This window comes from Mauremys reevesii, linkage group 5, assembly GCF_016161935.1.
Source record: "Mauremys reevesii isolate NIE-2019 linkage group 5, ASM1616193v1, whole genome shotgun sequence".
NCBI lineage: Eukaryota > Metazoa > Chordata > Testudines > Geoemydidae > Mauremys > Mauremys reevesii.
In genome coordinates, this window is record NC_052627.1 from 34,151,870 (window position 1) to 34,166,791 (window position 14,922).

The 14,922-nt window shown below is 43.0% G+C and overlaps 1 protein-coding gene across 1 annotated transcript in view; it reads left to right on the forward strand.

Annotated features, from left to right (window-relative positions):
* The first annotated feature begins 2,087 nt into the window (after nt 1–2,087).
* The window catches only part of SLC39A8 (solute carrier family 39 member 8), a 68,123-nt gene continuing 55,288 nt past the window's right edge, over nt 2,088–14,922 (forward strand). The window contains exon 1 of the mRNA XM_039539899.1: nt 2,088–2,109. The gene's annotated coding sequence lies outside the window, so the exon portion shown is untranslated. The remainder of the gene's footprint in view (nt 2,110–14,922) is intronic.

The following is a 14,922-nucleotide window of genomic DNA, read 5'->3' on the forward strand; positions in this document are numbered from 1 at the left end:
GCTTTATTTTGAAGGTGGCAACATTACAGAGGAAACATACTGAAAATAAAAACCTGCACTCCTGCTAATAAGCGTACCAGAGTTCAGCTCAATGCTCACATGGCTCTGGCAAGTGCCGTCTTTTAATACTCCACCTTAGGGGCATCCTTCTGTGACAAGTTCATCAGCGCTTCGGCTCGGAAGAAGCACACTCATAATATGTTCAGTTTCCTTTTTATACAGTTCAGGGGTCTTTGAACTGGAGTTTCCAGAAGCAGTTAGTTAGTATACAAAGGGTCTCTCTTCCCTGGGCATATCTTCAAAAGTTTGGCTTCAGAGGGGAAGAATTTGCATTCCCCTCACTTCAAGGTATTTCCCGAGGAAATCCACTTCACATGTATTGTTCCTAAAAGATCTTTGAACTTCCAGAAATTGCATTAATCTTGTTTTTCTACTAAAGACATTCCATATAATCTCACAATAGGACAAACTTTACTGAATTCAATTAAACCTTATTGAATGAGGGTTAACACCTTTGGAGCTCATTGTATAACAAATGCAAATCTTTATGGAATTAAGACAAAGTTTGTAAAAGCAGCAAAGAATCCTGTGGCACCTTATAGACTAACAGACGTTTTGGAGCATGAGCTTTCGTGGGTGAATACCCACTTCGTCGATGGGTATTCACCCACGAAAGCTCATGCTCCAAAACGTCTGTTAGTCTGTAAGGTGCCACAGGATTCTTTGCTGCTTTTACAGATCCAGACTAACACGGCTACCCCTCTGATACAAGACAAAGTTTGTTCAGGATATTACAGGATATTGTCAACCTGTCTCATCTAACCCGTCACAAGGCATTTGCAATAGCCTATTGATACATACCTTGGTATAGCTTATTGCTACCAGGGGCACTGGAACAATTTGTATAGTGAGGGTGCTGAGAGCCATTTTACCAAACTGTAAACCCTAGATATAATGGTAACCACTTCAAGCCAGGTGGTATGGCAGCACTCCCAGAACCTCTAGTTCCAGCACTTATGATCTACACACAAACACTGCATCAGGGAGACCAGGATCAGGAGGTCACGTGGGATGACGTGGGTAAGTGCTTACCAGTGTGAATAAGGGTTTTGCATTCTAATCTGTATTATTTATAAGTGATGTAATGATGTAATGATGGATGTCATGATCGAGTGATACAAAGTACTTACATTGGAAGCTCTTTGGGGGTAGGGACTTCCTTTTTGTTGTGTGTTTGCACAGCACTAGCACAATGCGGTCCTAGTCTGTGTCTAGGACTTCTAGTTATTTCTATTGAAGCAGTGCCTAAGAAGAAAAAGAAGGCTGCAGCTAATGTATGAGGCAGCAGCTCTCTGAAATGAGAGAGGCTTTTGAGAGTGTCTCTACACAGCACTCAGAGGTCTGACTGCAGCATCTGTAGATGTACTTCCCGAGCTGGCTTTGATCTAGCTCGTTCAGTAACAACGCGCACTAGCTGGAGTACATAACCAGGGTGCCCGGTTGGGGATGTACAGCCTGTGCTGCCACAGCGTCACTGCTATTGTTATTCAAACGAGCTAGATCAAAGCTAGCTCAGAAGGTACGTCTACATGTGTCTTAGTCGCACCTCTGAGTGCGGTGCAGATGTACAGCGACGTCACATGCAAGGTGCATGTTGTGGCAAAACTAGGAATGCATCTGTTAAAATGCATCTTTTAACAGTCCTTACTATGCTGGTGTAAGGCAGGGTATTTTTTCCAGGATTAATGACTGGATAAGCCAGATCCTGATCACCGGGAAGTGCTCTTCATCTTGATATTTACTGCTATGTAATATCACCACACTTAGAGTGACTTTTATCTTGAGCTTCACAGAGTATCCCAAGCGTAGTTGCAAGCATATTTCTGAGAAATACAAGTGACAAAGTGGTTGAGAGCTACAGATCCATTAATAATGTGACATCAGTATCCTTATGTAACCTAAATATTTGCTGCAAACTTTATCAAGATGGCACAAAAAGGTTTTACAGCTGGTTTTTAATGTCAGTTAAAGAAATGTGTTTCCTTCTTCCAACACAGATCTTCTTGTGGCAATCCAAGCTAATTGCAAAATCCAAATCAAGAACCAAAGGTAATTCCCTCTGCTCTTTAGAGACTTTCTAAAATAATATTGATCAAAAAGAGAAGTAGATCTTGTGGAAGCAATAGAAGGAAATTCACACACTGCTGCTGGTATAGTTAGAAGAATTCATGCTGTAAAATTGTCAATACAGCACTTTTTATGAGTGCTATATTCAAAAGGGAAATAATGAAAAAAATCCCCAAAACTATATAGAAATCATAGCTCCCAAGAGGCACCTGAAAAGGTAGTCACACATTTACAAGCATGAAACAAAGACAGAGGTTGTACCAGGTCATTTGGAGTGGGACGAAAACACTGGGGACACAACGCTTCTTTTTCACCTTCTCTGCAAAAAAGGCAACTTCCCTAAATCTCAAAGCTCTCAATCCTGGTTGTGGGCTGCAAATTACTGTTTGCTCAGGTGCCGTGTATATAGTCTATACAGCTCCAGTGGCATGAGATTGCAAATACAATGAACAAGATAGGGATAAACAGTGTGTGTTGATTAGAAGGAGCACAGCTGGAAGGATTGGACTGCACTAGCATGCTTTAAACACCACCCACAGCCTTAAAGGTGCTTTTCCAAAAGTGATTTAAATCCTCTCTGACAGAGAAATAAGATATGTATTGCTATATGCTGGCAAGGAAGTTAAGAGTATTCAGATTTTGCATGCTTCCTATAGGTCAATGAAACTTTTAAAGAGGTCTGTATGCAGTAAGAGCCATTCAGAATCAATAGATATTCACCCGAGAAACTTCTCACTCTAAACATGCCTGTTGGAGAGGCTCTGTTCTAAGGCCCCAATTCAGCAAAGCACTTCAGTGCTTTACTTACTAGTGATGGCCTAATGGATGCTTAATGTAAAGCACATTTTTAGTTGCTTTGCTGAATCAACACCAAAACATTACAGTAACTTTAATGACAATCAAAACTACTATTTAATAAATAACCCGAAACCAAGTACACAGTGTGTACTTTCATTCATATGAAGTAAAGGACCAACAATGCAATCAAATAATTAATCCTTTTAAAGTCCACTACAGTCTGCAACATATATTCACTTAAAAGTATGTGAGCAACATTAGCTGTTGTATTACAGTAGTCACTATTAACCAGTCAAAATTTACTGTACCCTGTGACAAAACTGCAGAAAGAACCAAGTTTGTGCATAGATGGAGTGTGTGCACTGTAGTTGTCTCTGGCTCTAATGGTTTGCAAAGGTAGGAAGTTTCTAACATGGCCTTTTCAGATCTCCCAACCTCGGGCATGTATGTAGGGAAAACTGGTTTAGCCTAAAAATAGGATTTTATGGATATACGATATGAGTGTAATTGTTTTATTTTGGAAACCCAAATGTAAGCTAGCATTGTCACTGACAGAAGAAGAAAGGATGAAATGAGATGTCAGAGATAGGTTGAGTGGTGAGCCCTGATTAGGCTGCATGTACTAAGGGTATGGCTACACTACCCGCCGGATTGGCGGGCAGCGATCGATCCATGCGATAAATCAACCCCCGAGCCCTCTCCCATTGACTCCTGTACTCCAGCGCTGTGAGGCGCACAGGCAGAGTCGACAGGGAGCGGCAAACTCACCGCAGTGAAGACACCACAGCAAGTCAATCTAAGTACGTCGACCATAGCTGAAGTTGCGTAACTTAGATCGCCCCCCCCACATACACTTTGTGTAGACCAGGGCTAAGGAATGGAAAGAAATGTGGGTAGTTAAAACTAGAAGGAATGATCTGTCATCATCTCTTTGGATTTTTCAAACCCAAGAGGAGTGGAAGAGGTGTAAGGAATGAGCAAGAGTGGAAACTCCTCATGCCAATTGAAAACAAGCTATTTTCTGAGCATTGCCCAAGGTTTGGATTTGTTCCAATTTCCTTTGGTAAACACCTGTGCAATTTCACAATGTTATTGCAAGATTATATATGCAAAACTAGAAGTTACTTGTGCAAGTGCCTCTTCCCAAACAAAAGCCTGTCTATATTATTATAAATATTTTATGGGCGAAGTACCGATAACTAAAATAAGTTTTACTATGCTGGAGCCCATTTACAAGGATCCACAGGGAAACAACTTCCTCTCTCTACCAAGTATCAGACATATATTACCACATGCAAGCACAAATTAGTTAAACTGCATTTTCTTTTAATTACTAGCACTTTTTGCATCCACTTGTGGTTCTCCTTTCATTTTAAATTCATGGTGGTCATATCACCAAACAAGCATCAATGAGACTTTCATGGTCTGTGAAAATAATTTTCCCAGCACACAACTAACAAGAACCCTTAGCGCTTGTTGCCCTGCTACATTGTGAGAAGCAATACCGGTCTTGCAGGAACTCATTTCAAGTGTGGGGGAGGCTCCATATTTGCCCAGATCTCGCAGTTCCCGTTAATTGAAGTTGTATGTTTAACTCCTCATTCACCAACTCTAAATAGACCCATTAATGTACATATTGGCTTTACTTGCACTCTTTGGAAAAATAAACAATCTAGTGGCAAAACTGAGGCACACTAATGTAATGGTAAACTTCATGTGTAAAGTGATTTTTCAAAGGCGATGAGTACTCATAGCTCATATCGACTGAAGCTGACATTGTGAGTGTTCACTATCTTTGAAAATCAGGTCCCGGGCAATGTGGCCAAGGCACAGAGTGAATCAATGCAGATCCAAGAATCAGATTCAGCAGTTTTCAATCTTAGTCCCTTGCTGTACCCACTAGAAGATGACAGTACTTCACAGATGAGAATGTACAAGAGATTAGTCCATGTTACCCTTTTATATTGAGGAATCTAATACTCTTTAAGACAAAAATAGTAATAAAAGCCTTTCAGCAACCCTTTTCCTGTGATACGTGAGTGTAGAACAACAAAGGCTGAAGCCCCCCTCCCCTACCTTTCAGAATACCTAACTGCATGTGTCACAGGAAGTAAGGTGGTTTGCAGAGTGCTTTGTTCCTTTCTTCAGCAGCGAAGTAGGTAGTTGCATCCCTGCTTGTTTGAAGGGGAGGAGAAGGAGAGGAGGGCAAAGTATTAGGGTGGTGATGGTTCAGCAGGAAACAGGCCAGGGAGCACTAAAGGCCTTACATTCAGGGCCGGTGCAACCCATTAGGCGACCTAGGCGGTCGCCTAGGGCGCTAACATTTGGGGGGCGGCGGCCGCCCCAGTCGGCAGCAGTATTTCGGGGGTGAGACTGTACGCTGCCTCTGTCGGGGGCGGGACCTTCCGCCACCTAGGGCACCAAAAAAGCTGGTGGCGCTCCTGCTTACATTGTTCCTGCTTCTTCATTGTCCATTGCTTTCCAGGTCCCCAAACACATGCAGAGATCCCTCACACACATACATGCTGTTCCTGTCTCCAGGTAAAGGGGGCGGGGGAAGGGAATGGGGAAGATATTATTTAGTGGTTACAGCAAGGTGGTGTGGATGTCAGGAATCCTAGATTCTATTCTCAGGCATAGTTATAGCAGAGGGGACTGGACTGGAAGTCTCTGTCCCTGGATTCAGTCTTAGTACTGCAGAAACATGGACCAGCTTCTCTCATCTCCAAGTTGATGAATTCTTCTTTTTTTTTTTTTTACTTGTTTCTTCATTGGCAAACACCACTCAAAGGATCTGGTAGGCCTTTGACCAGCAACTGCAACTGTGTTGTCAACTGACCAAACAGAACTGGCCTACATATAAACTCAGCCCTCTAGTTTTTTCCATTACTAGGCAGCTGATTTCATTTTCTGAGTTACCATCCTGTGTTCTGAGGCTGCACTGTACACAGTGTCCAAAGAAAAATAAAACAATTGCTCTGTATTGGCAAGGACACAAGATACTTTCTGTATACCTTTTCAAAGACAAGGAAGGGAGCACAGCCTGACCCTTCCAAGACACCTAATCCAACCACAGGTTTTCTTGCTGTGTGATGCTGCCTCTGGAGAGAGCTTACAAGAGAAGTCCAAAGTCATTTCTTTACTGATCTGGCCCCTGCAATATGCCCTTACATGCACTCTGTCCTTGTTTCCCTACCTTTCCTTGCTATCAAAAGTACACAGAGGATCATCTTGGAGGTGTTTATGCTGCATGAGAGTCCTATGCAAATATAGTACCTCCCCCCACACCATGAGTTACAAAAGATCCTCTACACCTAGACTAAGTTATACCCTCACCCCTGAAGCCTGTCTCTCAAGTTACACCTTCTCTTGGGTCTAGCTGGGACCCAGTTGCATACCTTAGTCACAGTTTAGCTGCTGAGAACTGCATATGACCCTGTATTTCTTACACTATAGAATTTTTCTATCTGAATTAATAGGAAGGCAGGGGCAGCTCTATGTTCTTTGCCGCCCCAAGCACGGCAGTCAGGCAGCCGAATTTCCGCTGAAGCCGTGGGACTGGAAGACCTCCCGCAGGCATGCTGCCGAAGGCTGCCTCACTGCCGCCCTCACAGCTTGCCGCCCCAGGCACGCGCTTGCTGCGCTGCTGCCTGGAGCCGCCCCTGTAGGAAGGGGAGAGGAAATGAAGAGCACCCTTGCCTGAAACCCTGAGAGTGTAAAGTAACCCAAGCAAACAACATAACTTTATGCTCTCAGGGACGAGGATGCCATAAGGTTAGTATAGAAAAGGTGTGTCCACATTAAGAAGCTATTAATGCCTTGCAAGCTTTAGAATATATATCCCCATTCTATCCTATTGAAGGTCAGAGGCAGATTAGGGGTTTGTGGGGCCCTGGGCCAGAGCAAGTGGGGCCCCACCTCACCCCTTTTGCTTGCAGTCCTCCCCTCCCCCTCCCCCGCACTCCTGCTGGGGAAATGGGGTTGGGACACAGGGGCTTTCCCCGTCTGCCCGGCGCTCCTGTCAGGGAGTGGGGTTGAGGCGTGGGGGCTTCCCCCACTCCCCAGCAAGAGCGCCGGATGGGTGGAGTAGCGCAAGCCCCCGTGCCCCGCCCCAGCGCCTCAGCACGAGTGCCAGGTAGAACAGGTTGGGGCATGGGGGTTCCCATTTTTCCAGGGGCCCTCCAATTGTCCAGGGACCTGGGCCTGGGCCCCATTGGCCCAGCGGCTAATCTGCCACTGTCAAAGGTGCTGTGTATGTCTGGAGAGAAGGCCATAACAGGGACAGCCAAGTTTTCAGCTGTCCAAACAGCTAAAGAAGTTGTTGCAAATTATCCCTGTACAGTATGTTTCTTATAAAACATACAATGTAGACAGGCTGATTCAATAAAAACAAATATACAGCCAGGCACAAGGCCAGAACTTCAGCTAATATTTTACAGCTCTAGTTTATCAAGAAAATAATGTGATTGTTTTCTCAGAGAAGAGGGGATTGAAGTATTCTGCTAACACTTACCTGAATGTTGTGATTAGCAGACCCCTGCTTCCACCTCATGCACTTGCACACATATTTTTGTATTAACATCTGTTCATTGATTCTAACACACTGATAGACTTTATGTGCAAAGCCATTTTTTCTCCCAATGGATTTTACAAATACAGATTGTATCACCAGCACACATTGGTGTTGCTGCTAGTGTGTAGATATGTGCACATCAGGGCCGGCTCTACTGTTTTTGCTGCCCCAAGCAGCGCGCCGAATTGCCGCTGTGGACGGTGGGGGCAGTCCATGTGCCGTTAGGGCGGCACGCATGTTTTTGCGGTGGCGGCAATTCGGCGGCAGCTTCTGTCTTCAAGGACAGCTGAACATAGAAGCTGCTGCCGAACTGCCACCACCGCGGAAACGCACGTGCTGCCCTAATGGCACATGGACTGCCCCCACCGTCCGCGGCGGCAATTCGGTGCGCTGCTTGCGGGCAAAAACACACGGACTGCTGCCCCTTGCAGATTGCCGCCCCAAGCACCTGCTTGGAATGCTGGTGCCTGAAGCCTGCTCTGGTGCACATGCAACATACAAGTGTAAGTGGAGGCTGGGTTGAGATCTTGCTGAACTATATCCTCTGAGTGTACTCCTGGGGTCTGGATATACAGTAGGGATGCCTCTTTTCTTTTTTTGTCATCTAACACTATAATGAACTACACTAGAAACCAAATATGAACTTCCCCTGCCCCACAAATTTGGGGGTATTCAAATTCTGGGCCTGAACCAGGATCTACATTTTACATCCTAGGTACCATCTTCTCTTATCAAGAGATTAACTTCCTGCTGACTAGGAAACTGTGCAGCTGTCAGAGCAAAACAGTCCGATTACTCTATTACAAGGGCAAGCATTAACTAACTGCTTTTTCTTTATAACATAGGAAGCTGGGTGATCATCACTCCATACCTACGATAGATGAAAGCACAACCTTACCAGGATATACCTTATCTTTGTATAACTATAACAAAAGATCATCTCATTGAGGTTATACCTCCTAGACAAGTTTGGTTGGGAGTTTGTTGGGTCTGGATGAGTCTTGCAAAATTCAACAGCAAAGTTTCTGCAACTAGACCTGCAGATGTATCAATCAAGATGCTGCTGTCTATGTGGCCTGCTTGATTTGTTTATTTACAAATCGATGTAAGTTTCAATTTAATTTTGAATATCTGATAAGTGTTGCCAGTGGTGATAACCAGCAACAACGCTATGATTGCACTGATTTTATACAGCAGCCACTCTAGTAGTTTCAAATTAGCATTATCTAAAATCTTAAAAGTTTTCACCTTTGGAATGTGGAATACTTTTATAAATGAGAGCACCTGCCCCATTTTTAAGCCCTAGGAAACGTACTAAACTGCTATATTAGCTTTCCAATCTTATGAGTATTTACTATGAACAAATTTCTTGGAGAGGTAGCAACTTAGCACAGCTTTGTTTAATTGGTTCATCTTGGCAGTTATGTTCACAGACTGCAAATAACCCAATATTAACCATGAGGTTAACTTGTCCTCTGAACCTTCTAACCAAAGTCTGTGACTACTTCCTTCTGTGAATTTACTCCACAGTAAGGCCTAACACCTCCCCACCCAAACCCTGGTGTCCAATAAAAATCATAGCCCTCTCTCAAAGGAGGAAAACAATCGAGTTTGTCACTGGCACCTCTCAAGCCTGGAAATAATTTCTTTGGTTGGCTGAACAGTGAAGAGTTGGGAACTCTGACCAGAATTCAGCACAGGAACTGCTGTTATTCCCTCGCACTTCCTGGTAACTTTGACTACTTGGAGGGGAGCGGGGGGGGCACACCGACAAAATCAGGAGTGGCCAGTCTCTGCTGGCATCCTCAGGACAGTTTCCTGAGATTATTACACTTTAGTCTGGGGTTTGGCTAATCATAGCATTAGCAAAGGCAAATTGTATCTCTTGGTTTTCACTCTCTATGCAAACAAACAATCTGTTTTTAATCCTTGTTTGTTTATGTTTTATTTTCAAATATAGGTGAGTGCTCCCCATCTCCAAGTAAGTAAAGGGAAAACTGGGAAGAGACTTCCACTATAAATGTGTTGGAAGACAGTGTATTTGGGAAGTAATATTTTAATGGGAGAATTTTTAATCAGATACAATGAGGAGTCCTTGTGGCACCTTAGAATCTAACAAATTTATTTGGGCATAAGCTTTTGTGGCCTAAAACCCACTTCATCAGATGCATGGAGTGGAAAATACAGTAGGTAGGTATAAATACACAGCACATGAAAAGATGGGAGTTGCCTTAGCAAGTTGGGGGGCAGTGCTATCGAGTCAATTCAATTAAGGTGGAAGTGGCCTATTCTCAAGAGTTGATAAAAGGAGGTAACAGATACCTTCCTTAAATACACAGTCAAAGTATTCATATTCACACCGTAGTTAACAAAATATGTAATCTCTACAGTCTTTGATTCCTCCATATTAAGTGAGTTAAGCATATAAGTGAAGGTAGATTAGACATTCATTCCACATTTTCTTTAAAACCACCCCATTCCCATGTTAACAGCTGTAGAACTTACTAAAAGCATCCTCCTTTGTCACTGGAAGGACCCTGAAGCTCTTCTCTCAGTGACTGGAAACATGGGATAATCAGCCTCCCCTAACCAGCCCTCCATACAATTGCAGAAACCCGATGTGGTCCTCAGGTCAAAAAGTTCACTCACCCCTGATTTAGACAGTCTTTGTTCAGTTTCTCTACCAGTTTTATACCTGCCACTGTTGCAAGATGTACCAGCAAGGTGGCACAAACTCCACTGTTGGCAATGGTACTGTGGAGATTTTGGCAGAATGAGGCAGTGCATGATTACTGCTGGGAGCTTCATATCAGCAGGTCAAATGGCAGTTACCAGCAGGTTTGATTGGACCTGATCAAGTAATGTTATTTTCCCAACAATGGGCATTAATGCAACAAGTGCGTTGTTCTCACTGCCCTGAAGATAGCTGTCTCTGAGAAGTCTTCTGATGTTACCACTTTGAGCAAGGTTATTTTCTTTTTCTTTCCTTTTTAAAGATCATCCAAGCATACTGAAAATCACTTTGAGCAATGTAATGATATTAGTGCTGACTCATAGAATCATAGAATCTCAGGGTTGGAAGGGACCTCAGGAGGTCATCTAGTCCAACCCCCTGCTCAAAGCAGGACCAATTCCCAACTAAATCATCCCAGCCAGGGCTTTGTCAAGCCTGACCTTAAAAACCTCTAAGGAAGGAGATTCCACCACCTTTCTAGGTAACCCATTCCAGTGCTTCACCACCTTCCTAGTGAAAAAGTTTTTCCTAATATCCAACCTAAACCTCCTCCACTGCAACTTGAGACCATTACTCCTTGTTCTGTCATCTGTTACCACTGAGAACAGTCTAGATCCATCGTCTTTGGAACACCTTTTCAGGTAGTTGAAATATCCCCCCTCATTCTTCTCTTCTGCAGACTAAATCCCAGTTCCTTCAGCCTCTCCTCATAAGTCATGTGCTCCAGTCCCCTAATCATTTTTTTTTGCCCTCCTCTGGACTTTTTCCAATTTTTCCACATCCTTCTTGTAGTGTGGGGCCCAAAACTGGACACAGTACTCCAAATGAGGACTCACCAATGTTGAATAGAGGGGAATGATCACGTCCCTCGATCTGCTGGCAATGCCCCTACTTATACAGCCCAAAATGCCGTTAGCCTTCTTGGCAACAAGGGCACACTGTTGACTCATATCCAGCTTCTCGTCCACTGTAACCCCTAGGTCCTTTTCTGCAGAACTGCTTCCTAGCCATTCGGTCCCTAGTCTGTAACAGTGAATGGGATTCTTCCGTCCTAAGTGCAGAACTCTGCACTTGTCCTTGTTGAACCTCATCAGGTTTCTTTTGGCCCAGTCCTCTAATTTGTCTAGGTCCCTCTGTATCCTATCCCTACCCTCCAGGGTATCTACCACTCCTCCAAGTTTAGTGTCATCTGCAAACTTGCTGAGAGTGCAGTCCACGCCATCCTCCAGATCATTAATGAAGATATTGAACAAAACCAGCCCCAGAACTGACCCTTGGGGCACTCCACTTGAAACCGGCTGCCAACTAGACATGGAGCCGTTGATCACAAAAAAAAACCCTTCCATTTTTTTGGTTTGTATACACTACTGGCATGACTGCACACGTGCAAACACACACATACACATTCCTTGCTAAGGCTAGGCTAAAAATGTATGGTGAAATCCTGTCCTTACTGAAGCCAATGGCAAAACTCCCATTCACTTCAGTGGAGGTTTGCGCCAGTCATTTCAGTCTTGGCAGCAGTCATTTCAGAAAAAGTATACATATACATGTGCCCAAGAATCTCACCGTTGAGTTGGCTATTGTTCTGGTTTAATGAGCTGAGGTGGGTGTAATCTAAAAGGAACTGTAAAATTCCAACTGAAAAAGCAATTGAATACTGATGGAATGGTAGATACACTGGAGGTGTAGGGATAGGGTCCAGAGTGACCTAGACAAATTGGAGGATTGGGCAAAAAGAAATCTGATGAGGTTCAACAAGGACAAGTGCAGAGTCCTGCACTTTAGGATGGAAGAATCCCATGCACTGCTACAGGCTGGGGACCTACTAGCCAAACGGCAGTTCTGCAGAAAAGGACCTGGGGATTACAGTGGATGAGAAGCTGGATATAAGTCAACAGTGTGCCCTTGTTGCCTAGAAGGCTAATGGCATATTGGTCTGCATTAGTAGAAGCATTGCCAGCAGATCTGGAGTATTGTGTCCAGTTTTGGGCCCCCCACTACAGAAAGGATGTGGACAAATTGGAGAGAGTCCCGTGGAGAACAACAAAAATGATTAGAGGGCTGGGGCACATGATTTACGAGGCGAAGCTGAGGGAACTGGGCTTATTTAGTCTGCAGAAGAGAAGAGTGAGGGGGGATTTGATAGCAGCCTTCAACTACCTGAAGGGGGGTTCCAAAGAGGATGGAGCTAGGGTGAGCTGTTCTCAATGGTGGCAGATGACAGAACAAGAAGCAGTGGTGTCAAGTTACAGTGGGAGAGGTCTAGGTTGGATATTAGGAAACACTATTTCACTAGAAGGGTGGTGAAGCACTGGAATGGGTTACGTAGGGAGGTGGTGGAATCTCCATCCTTAGAGGTTTTTAAGGCCCAGCTTGACAAAGCTCTTGCTGGGATGATTTAGTTGGTGTTGGTCCAGCTTTGAGCAGGGGGTTGGACTAAATGACCTCCTGAGGTCTCTTCCAACCCTAATCTTCTATAATTCTAATTTAGGGTCTGACTGTAAACTCTTTACTTCAGAAAAGGTCACACAAGCAAAGGTACCATTGTAACTGGAGCACCAAGAGAAATTCACAAAACAAATGTGCCCAAATATTTTTTTTCCTGCTATTCTACCATACCGACAATACATGGGAAACAGTAATTTCTCACTAAAATTCCTCAAATTCCAATAAAAATATGCACAATTTGAAAATAACTATCCAGCAACTATAGAAATTGTACAATATATAAAGACCTTTCAGTAAGTGCCAGAAAAATCATTCCATACTTATTTTTAATAGTCATAAAAGTAGTAAAAGCTAAGTGAAGCACATTTACATTTCATACCACACTGATAGTGCCTCCCAGTTACCATACAAGACAAGTCATTCAAAAAACAATGAAACACTTTGGCACAAGTATGCAGTCTATCGTCTATTAAAACTACATTAAATGAGATTTTCAGGGAAGCATAGGAACTTCATATCTCATATTTTCCCTTAGTCTTTGCTAAGAGAGAAATAGCATGTAATACTGAGGCATAATGGGGGTGGGAGAGCACTGCATGATGCAGTGATTGCATCTAGTGGTAGAACTTAGATGGGAGAATGAATGTCAGAAAGAAACCACCACCCTCACTGTGAATATGGCAGTGTACAAACATGTGTCTGGAAATATTACTATATTCAACATATTAGGAGCCTGATGACTGTCTTCCCAGTAACTTCAGAGGGCTTTGGCTCAAGCCATTAGTGTACACACACAGCACCCAAAAGGTTGAGTCTTTTACATTTTCTTTGAACTGTACCTGTTTCCCTCTTTCATTAATTTGGAAAGAACCTTGAGAAATTAATAACAAGGTGCTTCACGTGGTGAAAAAGGATATAAGTTAGTGAAACTTAAATTCACAAGTTACATTCAGTGGCATTGTAAATGGAATATTCTCTTTAACTTTCTTTACTACTGAAAATAATGGACTCTTTTCATAGCAGTTCTCAAGAAGTGTACATAGCCAATGAGTCTACACGTGCATTTGACTGCATATATTAAATATTTTTGTTGTAAATTATTTACAGGTAGGGAAGTATTTAGAGTGCTCTTGTTTTTGCTTATGCACAAGTGCAAGTGTTTCAGTGAAAAAGAAATGGAAACTTATGCTAGTTCACAATAAGTGAAGTCTATAGTTTTTTTTTTTAAGCCAGTTGTGATTTAAATTTAAATAAATCTTACTGGAGGACAGGAATCACCTTACAGGATCACACCAGTGGTCCATTTAGTCCAGTATCATGTCTTCAACTGTGAGCAGCACTAGATGCTTCAGTTAAAGGTGCAAGAAGCCCCAAAGTGGGAAATTATTGAATCATCTGCCCATAGGCAAGTTTTTGTCTAATCCCCATCATTTAGGCATGAAGGTTCATATCCCTTCCAATTTTATTTTTTAAAATCCCATCTAATATAACTGTATTTTCATTATCCATATAAATGTCCAATCTGGCCTCAAAGACAGTTTCTGGCAATGAATTCCACAGGTACTGTGTGGAAAAAGAATTTTTTCTTGTTTTCCATGAGAGACAGAGGGAAAGGGAGCTAGGTTTCGAATACTAGCCAATGGTGCAGTTAGGAAGCCACAAATGTTCAAGTAATGTGAAAGCTCTCATCCGCAACACACAAAACTGGTGTGTTCACATGGTAATTCTGCATCCCATGACCACCTCTCAGATCCATAGGACTCCACAACAGGACTCCACATGACCATCCCTCAAATCAAATTATCTTATCTGTTGACTCAGGCTGTTTAGCACTGTGCCAGTGATATGAGCAAAATACCTTGGAGTGTGCTGTTAAAGTTATTGTGGTGTTTTTAGTGCCGTTTTGCATTTATTACTCAGAAAACACCAAAAATGGCTGAACTTTTAAATTGGAAAGTTGGTATGCTGTTAGTACTAACTGAGGAGTTCATACGTGACTGGATTTTTTCTGGTAATTAATCTGAAATTAAAATACTGAGTACTGTGTATGTGCAGCAGATATTTGTTTTAAGGCAGACAGTTTGCACTTTTAGAGATATAGGATCTGAGTCTCTACTTTACTATACCAGTTTTATGCCAGTGTATCCTGAACTGGTGGAAGTGTAGCTGTGTAACCCTGGTGCAACAAGAATCAGGTCAACAGTCAAAGTCTATCAGTAGCATTTTTCAGAAATACACT